Genomic DNA, 19,147 nt, shown 5'->3' with positions numbered 1-19,147 from the left:
GGACCCTGTGAAAATGTTGCAGACCTTCAAAGACAAAATTGGGCAGTAGCATTAGTGGTTGATAATACGTCTAACTGCATTATACAATTTTATCCTAAAACTATTGTACATATTTATAATGGTACCATGTGATTTTTCATGTGTTAAAAGATTCAAGGCAGACTTAAGATACAAAATATTTCAAAACTTAAAAAAACCCAGCATGTATGTAATATAAATGTCATCCTTTTGAATGGTGAGTCAGAACTACTTTTAAGAATAAGCCTTTGATTTACTGCTGAACTGATTTCTCAGTGTTCAATGGGTTTGCTCATCGTTTGGCAAACATAATTTGTCATTGGCAACAGTGTTCTGTATGACTCTTGTGGTCTTTCTTTTAGATTTATTATTCCTGCTGAGAGCATCTACTGAAGAAGCATTTTTCATACTGACACCAACTCTCATCTTGCTGTGAATAATCACATTCTCATAAAAATCATGCTTTTTACTGCAACCTTGCTGCCAGAAACATGGAAAAATATTCCAACCAGGAGCCCTTTTATCCTTTTCTGCAATCATTTTCTTACAGCCCTCACTGCCATTTGAGGAAAATGAATCCCATATCAATTTATTCGCAAAGCGTTTACCTGGAAGTTTTAATTTACACAGGATATTTCTGTTGTGATCACAAATAAAACAAGGAACTAAAGTTGTGATATTAAATAGGTCATGTTTGAAGACAGTTTTTTTCCCCCTGGAGAAATTTTTAATCTGAAATTAAATATCTGCAAGAAATACTAGTTCTAGTTTATCTCTATTCCATGCCTAACAGTTCATCTTCATTTAACTACAAACCACACCTCAATATAATTTTTAAAGAGATATTTGAAAGTCATTTTCTTTTTAGGTGACTCCTTTCTGCAAGGATGGGGAGTGAAATTTGAATTTAAAGGAGCTCATGTATTAATTTAACTTCTATCATACAGCCAGATCATTTTATAATAGTAAAAAATCCTCAGTTTTCTATAAGAGAATGTGTAGCTCAGAATAATATCCTTAGTTAATAATTTGATGAAAAGGGGTGCCTGGGTGGCTCAGTGGGTTAGAGCCTCTGCCTTCAGCTCAGGTCATGATCCCAGGGTCCGGGGATGGAGCCCTGCATTGGGCTCTCTGCTCTGCGGGGAGCCTGCTTCCTCCTCTCTCTCTCTCTGCCTGCCTCTCTGCCTACTTGTGATCTCTGTCTGTCAAATAAGTAAAATCTTTAAAAAAAATAATAATAAGTTGATGAAAATTCTGCAAGCTCATTTCTTCTGTTATTCCTGACTCTAGAAAGAAATATGCAGAACCAGATACAGGCACTTAAAAAAAGGGTTTCGTGAGCTACTGGAAGGTTCCGTGTCCCCTTTCATATCAGCCCCTCATGAGGAAGTGAGGACTTCTGAAAGGGTACTTTCTTACTCAAAAAATTTTCTAAGTATTTTCATCTGAAATCTGCACCCCCAAATTATTCCCTTTGCATCTTCTTTTATAAGACAAAGACTTCAAATGAAAGTAAATTATTGGGGTGCCTGGGTGGCTCAGTGGGTTAAAGCCTCTGCCTTCAGCTCAGGTCATGATTCCAGGGTCCTGGGATCAAGCCCCACATCAGGCTCTCTGCTCTGCAGGGAGCCTGCTTCCTCCTCTCTCTCTGCCTGCCTCTCTGCCTACTTGTGATCTCTGTCTGTCAAATAAATAAATAAATATATTGTTTAAAAAAAGTAAACTATTTAAGCTCTATTATTTTGGTATGAACTATTCTACCATAGATTTCCTCCACTCTGGGAAGCTCTGGTGTGCCCCAAACCAGTGGGTGTCAATGGGGGTAGGGGAGAAGGAGTGGGTGCCTGAAAGGAAAATTAGGGAAAAATTTCCTCCTTACTCATATTCTCACTCCCTAGCAAACCACCCCTTTGCCATGAATATTTAAAATGACAGATAATCATGATTTTGGTTGTTAATTATAAATTTGGTTGTTTATGTTATTTAGGAAAATACTATATTATACGTCACTAATAGAGGATTTATGTTACATATGTTATATGTTAACTATGGAACTATAGGACACAAATTCTGTATTCTTTTATTCAGTTTGTCATGCATTCAACTACTAATGACTGACTGCCTATTTATATACCAGGTACAAAGCACACAAAAAATAAATCAGATACAGATATCACCAGGAAGGTTGATGAATCTGACAGGGTTAAAGAGAGAGGGTACAAGTGAGTGTCACTATAATTGTCTCTCAGGGAAGGAACCAGAATTCTTACAAAGCTATGAGAGTGTCAAACTGAATTTATCCTGCTGCTAGTCCTTCTTTCAACCTTCCCCTTCAGATACATTTTTCTCAAAGTAGGTTTTGCTCTATCCAAATATAAAATTTCCAACATGGAGTGTAAGTCTCTTGGAAGCAGGCAATACATTTCGCTTTCTTTTCTGTCTCTGCCTTTTAACCAGATAGTGATCAATATGTACTTTGGAAAAATCAAGCTGGAACCAATATATTCTGAGGCAGCTGGGCATCCGAGGGCCTCTATGATGAGCCTTCACCTTGCCTATCCGATGCCATGTCCGTCTGCATACCCCTCACATCCCACTGCACGCCTGTGTGCTTCTGCCAGGCTAGTCCTGGTAAGCGTGGCGTCCTCCACTCCCATTCACCAGACGATAGTTGTGTCTTATTTGCCACCAGCCTGCCTGCCCTCTCCTTTCTCTCCTGTTCAAGAAAATTCCTCTGTTAACCTTGTGGTTGCCTTTTGTTTTTCCCTCCAACCCTTGATGTATGCTCTGGAACCCCCTGTCTGAAATAACAGTAGTGACAAATACTGAGAACCTACTGTGTGTTAGGCACAGTATTACATATGATTTCCATTCATCCCCCAAAATACTTGCTGGATAAGGGAATGAAGACTGAAGCAGGTAAGCAACCCAGCAGATAATGAACTCTTTGAAGGAAGAGAGAACTTCTCATGGGTCTTTTTCTCCCTATTTATTTTCTAAACAGGACCCTACTTCTCTCTTGATGCAGGCCAAACACACAGATGGTACAGATCAGAATGAAACCCTTCTGATCATCAGACAGAACTGAGTTATGACAGAATTGAGGACCAAGCCAGAAGGGAAGTGATAATGTTGCTGCCTCAGGTCACAGAAGTGTTAGAAAGCAGTTTTAGGAGAAGACATTTATTTTGTCCGATCATAATACATACTCATGTAGAAAATTTATGCAAACCTAAAAAAGCATATAAAAGAAAAAAGCTTTAATCCCATCCTTCAGAAGTAACATTAAATTCACCCTTCCTGCCCTCCTACTGACTTAACTGTCCAAAGTTCCTCACAGTCTTCAAAAGACTTACACTGCCAGAGGGGGAGACATACCCAAAAAGCAGGTCGAACCAGACATGTGTTATAGCTACTGTCTCCTCCACTCAGCAATATGGACTTAAGATCTTTTTATATTAATCATTTGTGTTATCTTTTAAATTATTCTAATATTCCATGTTGTATATGTTTCATATTTCTTTCAACCAAACAATGGCTGGTCATTTCCAGTATTTTTTTTTTTTTTTCACTAACAGTGTTTGTAGGGCAACAACTATCAGTTCTCCTTATAATTCCTTTTTTTTTTTTTTTAAGGTTTTATTTATTTATTTGACAGAGAGAGACAGAGAGACACAGTGAGAGAGGGAACACAAGCAGGGGGAGTGGGAGAGGAGAGGCAAGCTTCCCGCTGAGCAGGGAGGCCGATGCAGGGCTCAATTCCAGGACCCTGGGATCATGGCCTGAGCCGGAGGCAGACACTTAACCACTGAGCCACCCAGGTGCCCCTCTCCTTATAATTCTATTTTAAGCATCTAAAATCCTATTTGGTGCATAGCATAGTCATTGTTTAATAAGTGTTTTAGTGGCCACTGTGACGGGTTTATGGCATTTACATATATCTTTAGGCAATATTATATTTTCCTCAACTGATATCTTTTATCACTCAGAGTGTTGTTCACGATACACCTTCTGCTTAGACCACTCTTCTCCAAAGCCCACCCCATGCAGCTCTGCAGGTCCCTGTTAATCCTTCAATAGTAGTTTGAGTGTCAACCTCACCTTTCTGCACACCCCCGCTCCATCTCCATGCCCCTCCTACTCTGTCTTCCACAATGCTAAGCTCCTTGAGAATGGGACTACCTTCATCTTGTTTGCCATTATCACTAAAAATAGTTCCACAAAATCCATTGATTTCTTGCCTCAACTTAAATATTAAGTCTTCCAATATTCTCTTAGATTTAAGGAGAGCCCCTCTTGTCGGTCTCCGAAAGGCCTTTGGCCAATGAGGAGTAACTTTTGCTTATGACCATTTTAGTAGGTACGTGATCATAAGTAGAATGAAATATTCAGGGACACCTGGGTGGCTCAGTGGGTAAAGCCTCTGCCTTCAGCTCAGGTCATGATCTCAGGGTCCTGGGATAGAGCCCCGCATCAGGCTCTCTGCTCAGCAGGGAACAAGCTTCTTTTCCTCTCTCTATGCTTGCCTCTCTACTTGTGACCTCTGTCTGTCAAATACATAAATAAAGTCTTAAAAAAAAAAAAAGAAATAATCATTTTTGCCCTTTAGAATTCAAGTGATTTTTGTTACATTTTAAGACAAGTAAATGTTATAATTCCTACTTGAAAATGAGAAAATCTTCATATTTCACCATAACTCTCTCTACAGGTTCTTATTATGTACTTGCAAAATACTGTCTTTCAACTGTTAATTTTCCAAGCTACTGATTTCTTTTTGCTGGACTCATCTATCTTATCTCCCAAGTCCAGTAGGGTGGCGATATGTGTTTAAGATCAACAATTCCCACTAGCTGAAGAGATACCTTGGACATAAGAGCTCCCTTGAACTTTCTGACAGAATGCCAGAATGCCAATACCAGGAGATAAATCTTAGTCAATTATTTTTGAGGCGGCGAACAAATTTGCAAAATAATGAGGATGAAAACAGGATCCTCTCCCCTGCTCCGGACCCTCCACCTGTCCCACAAAGGAGTAGCACACAATTAAGAGCGAGAAGAATCCAGGATTTAGAAAGTGTTTCCTTAGAAATGCTGTTCGCATAGAGGCTCTATTGTAACTGCACTGAAATGGGAGAAGTCTCCTGAGACTGCAACTTAGACACATTTTGGGGAAGTTGAAGTCACAAGGTTTTCTCCCGAACTAGTCAATCTAAAAGAAAAGAAAAATTCCTTTCTGTACTAAGCAAACTTCCTATGAAGGTAATTGAGTAAAATCTGACTTTACAAAATAGTGACTCGCTCCCAGACTGAAGATTAGTGAGCACCTGTCAAAATCAAGACTTTAAATGAAAAGCCTGTCCTATGTGACACCAACAGGTCCGTTTCACAGGATTTTTAAGTAAACTGACAGCCAACCAGCCAGCTCTGGGAAAGGGGAAGTGGTACTTCTACTCAAGAGAGGATGGTACTCCTGTTTATTGACGGTGCTCCCCCCAGGGGGTCCTCACTGCTCCATGTCCCTGTGCCACCTCTGAGGCTTGTTGGGTTGACTGTGTGAAGGTCACACATGAGTCAGAAGCAAAGGCGGAACTCCAGTCTCTCCATTCCTGAAGCGTCCCCTCTTTCCTCAGACCCCCTTCCCCCACCCCCCTCCCCGCCTCTCCACCTTCAGAATAAAGAGACCATGCCCAAACCAGGAAGACCCTTTGTTTCAAGGGCAGCTTACCCATGACGGTGCTAGCGGGACCCCTCTTGCCTTACGGGAGTCATTCATTCCATTTTTCCAAATCAGGAATCTCCAACACATGCTTGGAGCCTGTGTTTCCAAATGAACATTTCACAGAGGGACCCCTGCTCCGAGATAACTTTGCTTTTTTATCCAGTACATTCCTTCCTGGGAAATCTTAACCGCTTTCAAGAGTGATGTCTTCCAGCTCAGTTCTCTTTTCCAAGCCTCAGACCTGTATGCGGTACTGTGTGTGGATTCCATCTGTCTGTCCAGCCCATGCTTCAAGTCCAACACCTCAAAACTGAATTTGCCACCTTCCTTCCCAAGCCAACTAACTGTCCTGTGGTTTTATACCTGATTACTGGAGCCAGAAAGTAACCTTCTTGCTTCCCTACCCCCTATGTTGAATACATTCCCCACTTTTTCCAAACTAGTTTCTGAGCTTTCACATCTGGTCCCATACTCTGTTTCTGTAGGGAAACTGGTGATTTCTCATTTAGATTACCGACACCTTTGACCTCATGATGCAAAGCACATCCTTGGTCATGCTAAACATTCTTTAACGATCACAGTTCACCATTGGCATTCATGTCAGCAGAGTCTACAGAGCCTTTCATGACTGGGTTCCCGTCCCCCTCTCTACCCTCTGACCTCACAACCGCCGCTGCCACTCGTGCTCTGTGCTTCATACCTACTCAGCTGGGTTGCTAAACGCCATGCCCTCTTATGTCAAAGATCCCTTCTTGGGAAGCCATTTCTCTGACACTCACAGCCTTGCCACCCCCTCTCCCTCAACCTGAGTGACCCACCCTGCCTTTGGGACTCAACTGAATAATGTCCTTACATGTCCCCATCCCTGAGGAGATCATTCTGTGATATAACTGTGCTTTCACTTTTCTCTCTTCACAGAGCATCCAGGCTCCTTGAGGGCTGCAAATATATTTCATCTCTTCTCCTCTATGCCTCGTAGACTGTCCAGAACGGAGGAAGCATGTGTGCACTTACAGCACATCAGCTCTTTCTCTGTAATACAGAGGCTGCAAAAGCAACATTTCTGTCTATTCAACAGCAGGGATTTAAAACCACACATCTGTCCACCTGCTGACTGCCTGCCTCTCTGTTTATCTATCTACCACTGCTCTCCCAACTTGCTCAGAGCAGATTTTAGATTGTTTGAGTAGCTACCGTTTGGAAGACATGGCAAGAAGCAAAGCTTTCAAAAGGCTACATCAGAGAAAATGCCATTATTGGGCTCTGCTGTATGACCTCACGCTACTACCTCCTCTATGTTGCTGACGAGCAAGTGTCAGCTTGTAAGACACAGCTACCACGGTTTAGCGCAAGGAGAGCTGTGGCAGGAAACTCGTGCTTCGATCCCAGCTTTCCCAAAGTGGCTCTGGGCAAAAATCACTTCACTTCAATTTCCCACACAGATAAGCCAGAGATGCTGAGATGGAGTCCACAGGGCTGAGGGAGCATCAAAGTCAAAGCTTTCTGATGGATGAGAGGAGTTTCCCTAAGTCCTGCTGCCCTCCAGTCTTCCCTACTCGACCAGGGGTGGACCAACAGGCTGAGCCCAACAGTGCAGCCCCACTGTTGTGAGGGGGTGACCCCAAGGAGGGGCTGCTCTGCGTGGCCAGGAGACTCCACACCCAGCAAGGCTCTACTCCACACCCAGCAAGGCTCTGCTCCACACTGCGGGCTACCAGCAAGCTCCATGAGCCCTCCTTCAGAACACGGGGCCAGAATTGGACAAGGAACGGAAAACTTATCCACACAAGCGAAGATACACGTGTCTTCTTGACACAAAGCCAGCATCCTCATTTTCTATGAAGGAGCAGCACAGCATGATGGAAGCCAGATACAGTAGCTATTTAACTGCTAACAGTGAATCTCCTGTCATGGAACTGGGGGCGGTGTGTGTGTGTGTGTGTGTGTGTGTGTGTAACGAGCCGGAGAAGTACCGTGTGATGTGCCTGGAAGGAGTTGCATTTGCAAATTAAACACTGGCAGATGTTGCTGTTGCTTCTGGTGGGATTACTCTTGGAGTTCTACATGGAAATTTTGGCAGCACCCAGCTACGATCTCATTCCCTAACCCCTAGAGTCACCCCTCTTCTTCCTCTATAGCTCTACTGTCCAGGGTTCTTGACATGTAGAAGATACCCATAAGCAATAATAGCAGCTTAGACCCCATCAGCGCTTCCTGTAGGACAGTGCTGGTTCTATGCCCTTAGCAGTACAGAAGCACTGAATCTTCTCATGGACCCTATGAGCCATGTACTATCATTATCCGATTTTACAAACAGTTAATTGAGGCACAGAGGCATTCCTCCATGAATGAGTGAATTCACGAGTTCAACTGCTGGTTTCTTAGCGCTATAAGATAACAAACCACATAAATACTGGACTTTGAGTCAAGTTGGAATAGGTGAGTCATTGATTACAATTCAATCACTTGCTAATTATAAGAAATAGTAACTAAAGAAAAAAAAACTTGCTGGGCAATTCATGGTAGTATTATAGCACTCCTCAGAAATAAGTCTTTTTTATTATAGACATTATTTTTGTAACATTTTTAATGTAGAAAATCTTTAATTTTTCTTTTCACATAAATACCCTTTTTGTTAAAACTTAACCTGGAACCATACTGTATGTGATTTTATATCACACTTCTTCCATGTATATTGTATTTTGGCATTAGAATTTTGAAAATAGGATTTTAAGAAAAGGCTATCAAAATGTAACATCTTAGACAATCTCAATTGTTTTTAAGGCTGTGATTAACCATTTACTTGTTAAAAGGTAACATGGGTTAAATTATAAAAGCAGGGATGCCGGGGCATCTGAGTGGCTCAGTTGGTGAGGCATCTGACTCTTGACTGTGGCTCAGATCATGACCTCAGGGTCTCTCCCTCTCCCTGCTCACCACCCACCAACCCCATGCTTACATGAGTGCTCTCTCTCAAATAAATAAATACAAAAGCAGGATTGCTCGTTATAGACTATCAATTTGAAAATTTTGGAAAACATTTAAGAAACAAGTAAGAGCCTTCTATGTACCAATTCCTGTGTTAGAAGCTTAGGATTCAGGGGGGCCAAGGCATTGTCTCTGCCCTTAAGGGCCTATCGAATAGGGAACAGAGAATAGGAGACAGAAAATCATAATAATAGAGTGCTAAGGGTTGTTATACTGAGAACAGCCTCTTCTTACCACTGCCGAACTCCCAGCTGCCAGGTAGCACCTGGACCTGTCAACCCTTCCTTTCTTCTTACCTTGTGTTCTACATGCCATCCAACTTCTCTTCTACCCAAGAAATTCACTCTTGCTGTTGTTCTCTCTCCGTGCCATACCATGTATCTTTTCCTTTCTACTGAATCATTCCCACTGGCATCCAACATGCCTAAATATCTTACACTGAAAAACTACACAGTCTCCCTCGATCCTCTGATCCCCTGCACACACCACACACACCACCCCATCTCTCTGTATTCTATTCCTGTGGAAACTCTCAATCTTTCTTGTCTTTGCTCTGTCAACCCTCATGCTCTCTTCAAACCACGCTAATTGGGTTTCTGTCTTCCTGCTTCATGGAAATGGTCTTATCAGACTCATTAACCAAGATTCTTGCCAAATCCAACAGTCACTTCTCGGTTCTCAACTTGCTCAATATTGGTGATTTCACACAGTGCATCATTCCCTTGTTCCTGAAATGCTATTCTCTAGACTTCTGTGGCACCCCATACTTTCCCACCTACTTCACTACCTATTCCTTAACACTCTCTCTTGAAAGTTCTTTCTTGGTCTTACTTCTGCTTATTAAAGTGTCTAATACTCAATCTTTGGCCCTCTTCTCAACTGGTACTCTTTCCCATATAAGACACTTTTATGACTTCTAAAACTGTATCTCCAAATTTGCTTCTCTCCTTTGAGAGTCAATCCTATATACGTGTGTGTGTGTGTGTGTGTGTGTGTGTGTGTGTGTATAATCTCTTGACTTGGATGTTGAGTATGTATGCTCAATCCAGATACTTGAGTACAACTCCTTCCACACCCTCATCACCTCAAAACCACTCTTTCTCATCTCAGATAAACCACTCCCATCTAGTTGCTCAGGTCAAAACCAAGTGGTCATCCTCTACTCAGCTTTCTTTCTCCTCCCACCTTTGATCCTTTCTGTAAATCCTGCCAGTGCTTCCTCCAAGTTATACGGTACATCCTACAACTTCTAACCATGTCCAGGACTGCTACAATCTCAGCTCAAAGCTTCCTGGCTGGTTCAACAGTCTCCTAATTGGTTTCATTGGTTTCAGTTTTGCCTTATTCCCCAAATGATCATCAGACTGACCTTTTAAGACTATGAACACTGATCTATCATGGTCATGCTAAAAATTCTTCAATGGCTTCCTACTGAAATTAGAAAAACAATCCAACTTCTTCACTATAGTCTATGAGAACCTTCATGATCTGGACTTTATCACTGTCCCCCCAATCACTCTGTTGTAGCCACACAGATCTTGTTCATTTCTTGAAGGGGTGAACACACTTCCAATTTAGGGCCTTTGCACTTGCCATTCCCTTTTCAGAATGTTTTCTGTAGTTGCACCTGCTTCCCTCCCAACCTCCTGGTTTCTTCACAAATATCCTCTCCTCAGGGATACCATTTCCTGAACATCTCAGCTAAAGATGCCCCCTTTAGCTGATCCACTCTTATCCAGTTACTCTTTTTCTTTATAGCACTTATTTCTACAGGAAATGGCTTCATTTACATAGTTTTTATCTCCTTCTTCCCCTCCAGAGTGCAATTCCATGAGAATAACCTTGACTCAATCATCACTATATTCTCAGCATCTAGAACTGTGTCTGACACTTAATGGTTGCTTGGTAAGTATGTATTAACTATTGAATAAAGGACAGAAGCAACAAGATATAAAGAGATCACAAAATGCTGTGGTCACTTCAGTTTTGGAGCGTCAAAGAGAAATGGCATTTGTAATCCCATCATCCAGACTGGCGACTTTTAATATATTTACCTTTGGTTATCTTTCAATGTCATATACATTAAAATAGGATCATATAGTATGATTTATTTTGCAGACTCATTTTTTAGCTCGAAGTTATATTATGGTAGCTTTTAAAAATATTTTTTTCCTCCAGTATTTTTAATATGCCATAATTTTTAAGAAAAAATTAATAAACTTTTATTTCTTAGAGAAGTAACAGATTCCCCCCAAAATGGACAGTGATTTTCCATATGCACCCTGGCTGCATGCATGCGTAACTTCCTGTACTATGGACATCTTACATCAGGGTGTTACATCTGAAATCATCAATGAACCTACACTGACACATCATCACTGCCCATAGTCCATTGTTTACAGTAGAGCTTACTCTTGGTGGTGTACATTCTATGGGTTTTGACAAATGCATAATGTTGTATATCCACCACTGTAGCATCACACAGAATAGTTGCACTACCTAAAAAATCATCTGAGCTCCACCTATTAGCCCTTCCTCCCTCCAACCCATGGCAACCAACTTTTTTTCTTTTTATGGTCTCCATAGTTTTGTCTCTTCTAAAATGTCCTATAGTTGGAATCATATGGTATGTAGCCTTTTCAGATAATAATGCTGTACATTTTAACATTACGTTTACACTGCATTATAGAGCCTACTTTTTAAACTTGAAATGGACCATGAATATTTTCTCTGTATTTAATGTAGTCTTAAAACAATTTTCAATGCAGAAGTATTATCATTTATTTCATTATTAATCTATTTTTGGATATTAAAAAACATTTCTGTATTTAAGAGGTAGAAAAAAACCACGATGGGGAGATACAGAGTGGGGTGAGTAGACTCCTAGAAAGCACCAGTCCTGCATTAGAATCTGTCACTCAGTAGTTGTATGAGCTTAGGCAAGTTTTGGTTTAATCCCTCAAGCTTCACTAAGCTCCTCCATCAAATGGAGATAATGCCGGTGTTTCTATTAGAGAAACCTCAGGGTATGAAGTGGAATAATGTATGCAAAGCATTAGGACAAGTGGTCATTGAATGCCTATCACTACTGTATCAGTTATCCGTCTACAACTCTTTCTTAGAATACAAGCTAAAAGTACAATTACCAAGCCAAATTAAAAAAAAAAAAAATCAGCACATTAGGCTACTGAATACATATTATCAAACTGCTTTTCTGAAAACTTGTACCAATTTATATCCTTATCAGTAATGTACACAAGTTTTTATCTTACTGTACCGCAGACCATTTTACTGATTTAAAATCTTTGCTGATATAATGGGCAACAGGCCGAACACTTACTCTCTGGCATTTCTAATTACCAAAAAGTGAACCTTAACATTTTTCCTTCTTGTGTGTGGACGATTTGAATGTTTTTCTCTTGTGAATGATCTGTTCAACGTTCTTTGCTCATTTTTTCTATTGAGCTATTTCTTTCTTAGTTTATCTTACTGAGTTGACATATTAATTCATTATTTTATCAATTAAAAAGTTTATCTTTTATTTAATGTTTTAAAAAATAGTATTTGTTTTCTACCCTGATTATAAAAGAAATAAGCATATTTTATAGAAAATTTGGAATATATAGAGAAGCACAAATAAAAATAACTAACCCCCAAGTCGCAGATATAATCAATGTTAAAATTCTAGGCTATATCTTTCCATATATTTTTTTGTTCTTCCATTTATTTTGCATTCAATATGTATTTACTGAGTGCCTTCTATTGGGTCAGATCCTCTGCTAGAAAAATAGCTGTTTGTTGAATATATTATACATAGGACATGTAATTTTTTTAACAGAATTGACAGCAAACTGTATGTGTGGGTCTATTCCTCAAAACAGTACTTTTTAAAAATGAACATTTTTGGAAAAAAGTATATACAGCTTGAATGAATGGAATACTCATGTAACCAGTATCTGGGTCAAGAAACAAAACATTATCAGAATTTCATAATTCATAAATGTTTATTATTGTAAACATTTGTCTTTATCTCTGATAAAAGTAAAAAGTCTAGATATAAAATGTGTGCAATTTTTTAGGCTCTTGAGGTTTATCATCAAACAGCTACCCAAAAATTTACTTCCTGTAAGCAATGTGAGATCTTTTTTTGATCTATCTATACTTTCTCTTTTATTCTTTTACATTTTAACTCTTTAATTGACTCATTTCTGCATATAAGTTGAATAACCGATTCCTTCACCATTTGTTGGCTTGGATTAATTTAAAACATACAAAAGTTTTCTAGAAGTTGGGGCTATGCCTGTGCGATCTTTTCTCCCCATAGTTAGTCCAATGCCACTGTAGGCCAACACAAATCTTCATATCACTGTAAAATTATAAAATATTTAATATTTGGTTGAGCTGGATGCTACTATTTTTTGTGAAAAAACTTCTGATTATTTTTTGCCTATTTATCCTTTCAAATGGACTTTAGGGACAATTTTACAAATTACTAGAACATGTTACAAAAAAGAAAAGGAAAGGAAGATACTTTTACTCAAATCTTCCTTTAGATCTCTCAGTAAGATGTCAAAGTTTTATTCATATATTTCTTACAAATCCTTCTTGCATAGGTTACTCCTTATTTTTCCTTTTTTGATTTTTTGTTTTGGTGTTACAGGGACTGCTGCTACTTTAAAATTACAATGAAAAGTTTTGCATGTCTGGATATAGTAGAAGAAAGTTACAGATTTTTAAATTTAATTCTATAATCGTTCACTTTTTTGACGTGCATTATAAATTCTAAGACTATTCCAGTAGGTTCGCTTCAGTTTTCTATGTATATCAAATTTTCTGCAAAAAACAATCACTTCCATCACTTTCATTTTAATAGTTATAGCTCACATCTTACTTTGCCTCAAATTCCTAAAATAATGCTGAATAATAGTGCTGAGAGAGGGCATTTTAATTTTTTTCCTTTTGTAATGACAAACGTGCCTCTTTCATTGCTAAGTACAATGTTGGCTATCATGGTAGAGTTAGTATCTTTATTATGTTAAACAGTTACATATAGTTTGACTCCTAACTTTCTGATGAAATTCAGAATTAAAGAAGCCCTTGACTATATTTTTTTTTATTTCTCTTTCTTATTTTAGATAAAAGACGACATAATTTTGTAAGAAATGATGAAACAGGAAGAATACTTCAAATGACTCATTAGTAATAATAATAAAATATGGACATTGCTTCTTTTCAGCCACTAATTACATCATTAAATTCAGTATTCATTTATTATGTCTAATAATCATTCGTTACTTGAAAACTGTAGTTTGCCCTTTACACTGAGAGTTTTGTTGTTACTCTTGGCAACTAAGGAAATGGAGAAGGCCAAACAACTTACATTAAAACAGAGGAAGGCCAAGTCAACTCTATTGTCTTCCATGGGGAAGGAAGTAGGAATTGCTATTCTGAGATTACAGGTTAAGAATTCGATCTAGGGATGTCTGGGTGGCTCAGTTGGTTAAGCGGCTGCCTTCAGCTCAGGTCATGATCCCAGCGTCCTGGGATTGAGTCCCACAGCGGGCTCCTTGCTAGGCAGGGAGCCTGCTTCTCCCTCTGCCTCTGCCTACCACTGTGCCTATGCTGAAGCTCTCCTCTCTAACAAATAAATAAATAAAATCTTTAAAAAAAAAAAAAAAAGAATTCAGTTTAATTTATTTAATGGTCAAAAGGTAGAAGGAAATATTTGGGGTGTTATGAAAGATGCTACTAGGAGTTTAAAAAAGGTGATATTACTGGTTTGCTTAATTCATAAGGAGAAAATAAGTATACAAAAGCCTATGTACAGAGCTGAAAACAAGTGGCATATTTGTGTATGTGTATATGTGCCTGGGTTCATTTACGTTTGGAGTATAATATTGATGTGTGCACACATTTTCATATAGGTGCTCTTGGCTTGTGGAAGAGATTGGAAACAGAAAACAGCTCAAGCCCTTCGTGAAATGTCCTCTTCTGCTAGCAATCACGAAACCCTTTCTGTGGCAGCAGACAACCAGAGTTTTCAGCCTCCACCAGAAAAGCTGGACTCTGGGACTGAGTTTCTTCCTACGTATAGAGTATAAGGCACTTTCTAGGTGCCTTATTTTATCAACTCAAATCAACTTCTGAATTAGCTTAAATCTTTACATTTTTGGAAACGTGAGCATTAGATTACTACAGAATGCGTCGCTTGAAATTGAAGCTACTGAGCATTGGCAAGGCTGATAATTTGAAGATAGATTTTTCTTTCCTAGCTAAAAATAAATTTACAAACAACATATATTAAAATAATTAACAGATGATAACCCAATGTTTGGAGTGACAAAATACTACTAGAATTTTAAAGGCTGAATTAAACCAAGAGGTAAACTTGCTTCATAAAGAAATTCATAACAGGGGCATCTAAGCACCTGCTTTTGGTTTGAGTCATGATCTCAGGGTCTTGGGTTTGAGCCCCATGTGAGGCTCCCTGCTCAGTGGGGGAGTCTGCTTCTCCCTCTCCCTCTGCCCCTACTCTTGCTCTCTCTCTCTCTCTTTCTAATAAATAAATTAAAAAAATAAAATCTTAAATAAATAAATTAATAAATTATAAATTATAATAGATTGTAAATTAAATAAAATCTTAAATAAATCTTAAATAAAATAAAATCTTAAAATAAAATTTTAAGATAAAAAATCTTAAATAAATAAAAAATAAAATCTTTGGGGGAAAAAAGGAAGAAAGAAAAACGAAAAACCATTACAACTCCCTTCCTTTAAACCACGGCAACGTTTAGAGAACTATCCAACTCCCTCTGACTCACCAAAAGCAGGCTAGCCTCTACCGACACCAGAACCTTCTATCCCAAGCTTTTTCTTAGTGGAAAAGGTGAAAACAAGGTGCTACCAACAGCAGGTGCTTAAAAATCAGGTCTGGGACAGGAATCTATACATTGAAGACCGAAGAAAGGACTGAAATATTTATGTAAATCCTAACACGAAGAAATCCTCTGGTCTGTCCCCACCGTCCCCACAACACACGAGGAAAAGGAGAATGCTGCAACGTAGCTTCACACTTAACCAGGTGAATGTGATGTGTCCAACTCCTGCACAGGAAGACGGAAGGGTGGGAAGCATTCGTGCCACTTTGGAATGATCCTTGCAGCTGGGGAGTGTGGACTGAGACCAGAGCCTCTTGAGGCCCACCACGCCAACACCACCAGTTAGCATGGCAACCCTCATGCCAGAGAAAAATACTACCTGACACCACACAGAGAAAATTCCACATAAGCTTGCACCTTATTTTTACTTACTTCTTTCTATCTTGATATAATTTTTGCCTTAGCTGCGGACAAATCTAGCAGGAGAACTGACCAACGGCAAGTTAAACTGAAACATTATCATACACGAAAGGCCTTTCCTCACTCTGCAAGTTGCCTTTCAGTAAAAAATCCAACAAAAAGAATCCTTTCTCCATTCACTCGGAAAGAGTCATACTTTACTAAAGAAGCTGAGGGGGAGAAAAACCACCTCTAGTTCCATACTGTCATTCATAAAAAATAAGTTCCATATAAGCATCACCGTACTGCACGAGGAGACCTTTTGGTAAAATGATACACAGGACGTTAGTCAGACTTAGAAATAGGAAAGGCAGAAGTACACTATGGGACTGAAGTTTAAACCCTTCTCTGGTGGGGGAAGATATTATTTCCTTTGATAATTATGTCTCCCTGTCACTCCTGTTCCTGAACATGTCAAATATTTTTAATGATACAAAAAACCCCCAAATTTCTCCTTTATATTACCCTCCAAGAGTCAGCACAACTAATTTAAATCGTGATTGCTTTTATTAAAAAATATTACTAAACGATAGGTGATAAAACTTTTAGAACCAAAAATAATTAACTTTGTTAAAAAAAATTACAGTGTTTCTAAATTATTTTAAAAAGATATCCTAAATTTCTTAAATAATATCCTAATAACAATTTTAAACATATAATACAAGACAATACAAGAGCTGTTCCGGAAAGCCTCTCACGTAGTATGCTTCATTATTCAGACTCTCTTACAAGCCAGAACTGTGAATTAACCAAATTATACAGAGGGGTTGCTGGCAAAAAGTTAACATTTTAAAAGAAAATGAGGCCAAATGTCAACAATTGGAGTTCAGAAATCACACTTTAAGCTAACCAATAGATCATTAATCTCCTTGAAATTACTTGTATGAGATCTTAGAAAGCTAAAAACATGTAATTTAAATATATTAAAATATCCATGCCCCCCACCGCAGCACATTGCTTATTAGAGTGTGAAATCAAGCATTACCACACCATTTCTGCCTGATGAGATAATTTTGGTTTTCTTGGGAATCTAATGCCAATACATTTATTTTTCCCAGGAAATAATTTTGCTTTTTATTTTGAAAGAAACTAATATTTGCAATGACCAGTCCCAGGTTTGTTGAATCAGAAAAATATAAAATGAAAGACTGAAAGAAGCATAAGAACCAATTTATTTTTAAAATATAGTGCAACCCTAGAGCAAGTAAAGAATTTTCAAAGGCAAAGGCTAAATGGATATTTCATTTTGCTGATACCTTTATATTATTCTTGAGTAAAGTAACTTAAAATCAACTTTTGTAAGGTTGTAAGCCTAAATAATGTTTCTACCATTGATTTTTGTATTTGGTTTATTCCCTTCTCTATTTTACATAAAGAAGAGTCCTTATACCAAGAACAGAATCAGATATTTTAAGGACTTCATAGAACTCCAGACTTCATCCTTTACTTTTTGTTTTATGGAAAAACTATATCCCCTACATCCCTAAGCTAGAACTTTCAATATGTATTTTTCATGTATTTGTCTGAGCACTATTTCCAGACACTCTCCGTATATAGTTCACTGTGAATAATGTCCTTAAATAAATAAAAATCCAAATATATTGTATCAAAACCAATGGAAGTTTTTCGGTCTATATTATACCGAATTCTTACTTTGCCCAACTTCTCACTTTTCACCACATAGTTTTGGCACTGCATGGATGGAGCTTTGATATTTTTAAGAAGGTAGAATTTAAAAGCAATAGCAAATTACTGCTAATTTCTTCTTGATGGGTGCTATTAACACCTATTAACATCAATAAGAGTAACAAGGTTATACCCAATACAAAATATCAGCTTGGTCTGAATCATTAGAAACAAATGGAAACTTGGGGAAGGAATTTTAACATACTAGTAAAATATGGAATTTTTTTGTGTGTTGTTATGAAGCGAATCACAGCCATAAATCAGAAACAGCTTTTGAAAATAAGAATGAGTATTAAGCTCTCCTAAAGGCAACTCTGAACTTGTCACTCACTTGGGATATTTCTACCTTAAAAAACAGTAATGCCTTACATGTAATTTCCTTAAGAAAAGCAAACACTTTAAAATGGAAAAAAAAAAAAAAAAGCAAACACTTTAAAATGCAAAAAAAAAAAAAAAAAAAATTGTATTTTACCCTAAGTGTAAAAAGAAATATTTCACTAAGGAATAAGGAATGGGGAAAAAATGAAGCACATTTAAATAATTTTATTGCACTGGAAGTTGCCAATTCGTCTATGAGTAGTTTCATTGCAGATGAAAAGAAATCAAAATACAGGACAGATGTTGAACAAACCGCATTTAAGTTCTGTCACACACTGGCATTTTTCAAATGATTTTGGCTCATCTATTAAATAAGGTGTGTTTTGCTTGATTTTGAAAAAGGGAAACATCAGGAAATATTTAAAGGCCAATTGCCGCCAATTAACTTTGATCAGTAAAAGTTCTATTTGAATCTTTCAGATTCTTCTCCTGTCTGAAATAACATACATATATAAAATCTACTCAAACAACAACTCTATGATTAATGCCTGTTGGCAGGCTACCACAAACTTACTTAACAGCAGGATTTAAATAAACAACTGTCTCTATTAAGAAGAGAGTGAAGCATAGTGATAATGGAGATAGAAGAAACAATATTCGTTATTCTTAAGAATGCTGCTAATTGAGATCATCATATTTGATGGTGCCCATGACACAATTAATTAACCATCTTACAAAAGTTTCCCCCCCAAAACTGTAACGGGCAAATAAAATCATCAGCAGTTTGACCTAAGAAATCCCAGCAAGTCCAAGAGCAGAAACCTGGCTGAAACGACATACAACTGGGCCAGCCAGAAAGACAAGCAGCTGACCCAATAGGATGAAAGTCTGATTCGGACAGCGGATGCCACCATCACAGCTTTAAAGGATTCGGAAGGGAACCCATCTCAACAGTAATTATGAAGCTGAGGAATCGGTAGCTTCTGATATCAACATGGTTTAATATTTAAAATTCTTGACATCAAATTTGAATCCTTACCAAGGGTCATGAGGAATCTAACCTTGAAAGGCAACAGTCAAAA

At 38.3% G+C, this 19,147-nt stretch overlaps 1 protein-coding gene across 9 annotated transcripts in view; it reads right to left on the bottom strand.

Annotated features, from left to right (window-relative positions):
* The window catches only part of EYA1 (EYA transcriptional coactivator and phosphatase 1), a 359,925-nt gene that overhangs the window by 36,734 nt on the left and 304,044 nt on the right, over window positions 1-19,147 (bottom strand). The gene's annotated exons all lie outside the window — the stretch shown is intronic.

Source organism: Mustela lutreola, chromosome 3, assembly GCF_030435805.1.
Source record: "Mustela lutreola isolate mMusLut2 chromosome 3, mMusLut2.pri, whole genome shotgun sequence".
NCBI classification, from domain to species: domain Eukaryota; kingdom Metazoa; phylum Chordata; class Mammalia; order Carnivora; family Mustelidae; genus Mustela; species Mustela lutreola.
The sequence above is the reverse complement of the archived record's forward strand: the minus strand, read 5'-3'. Positions and strand labels throughout refer to the sequence as shown.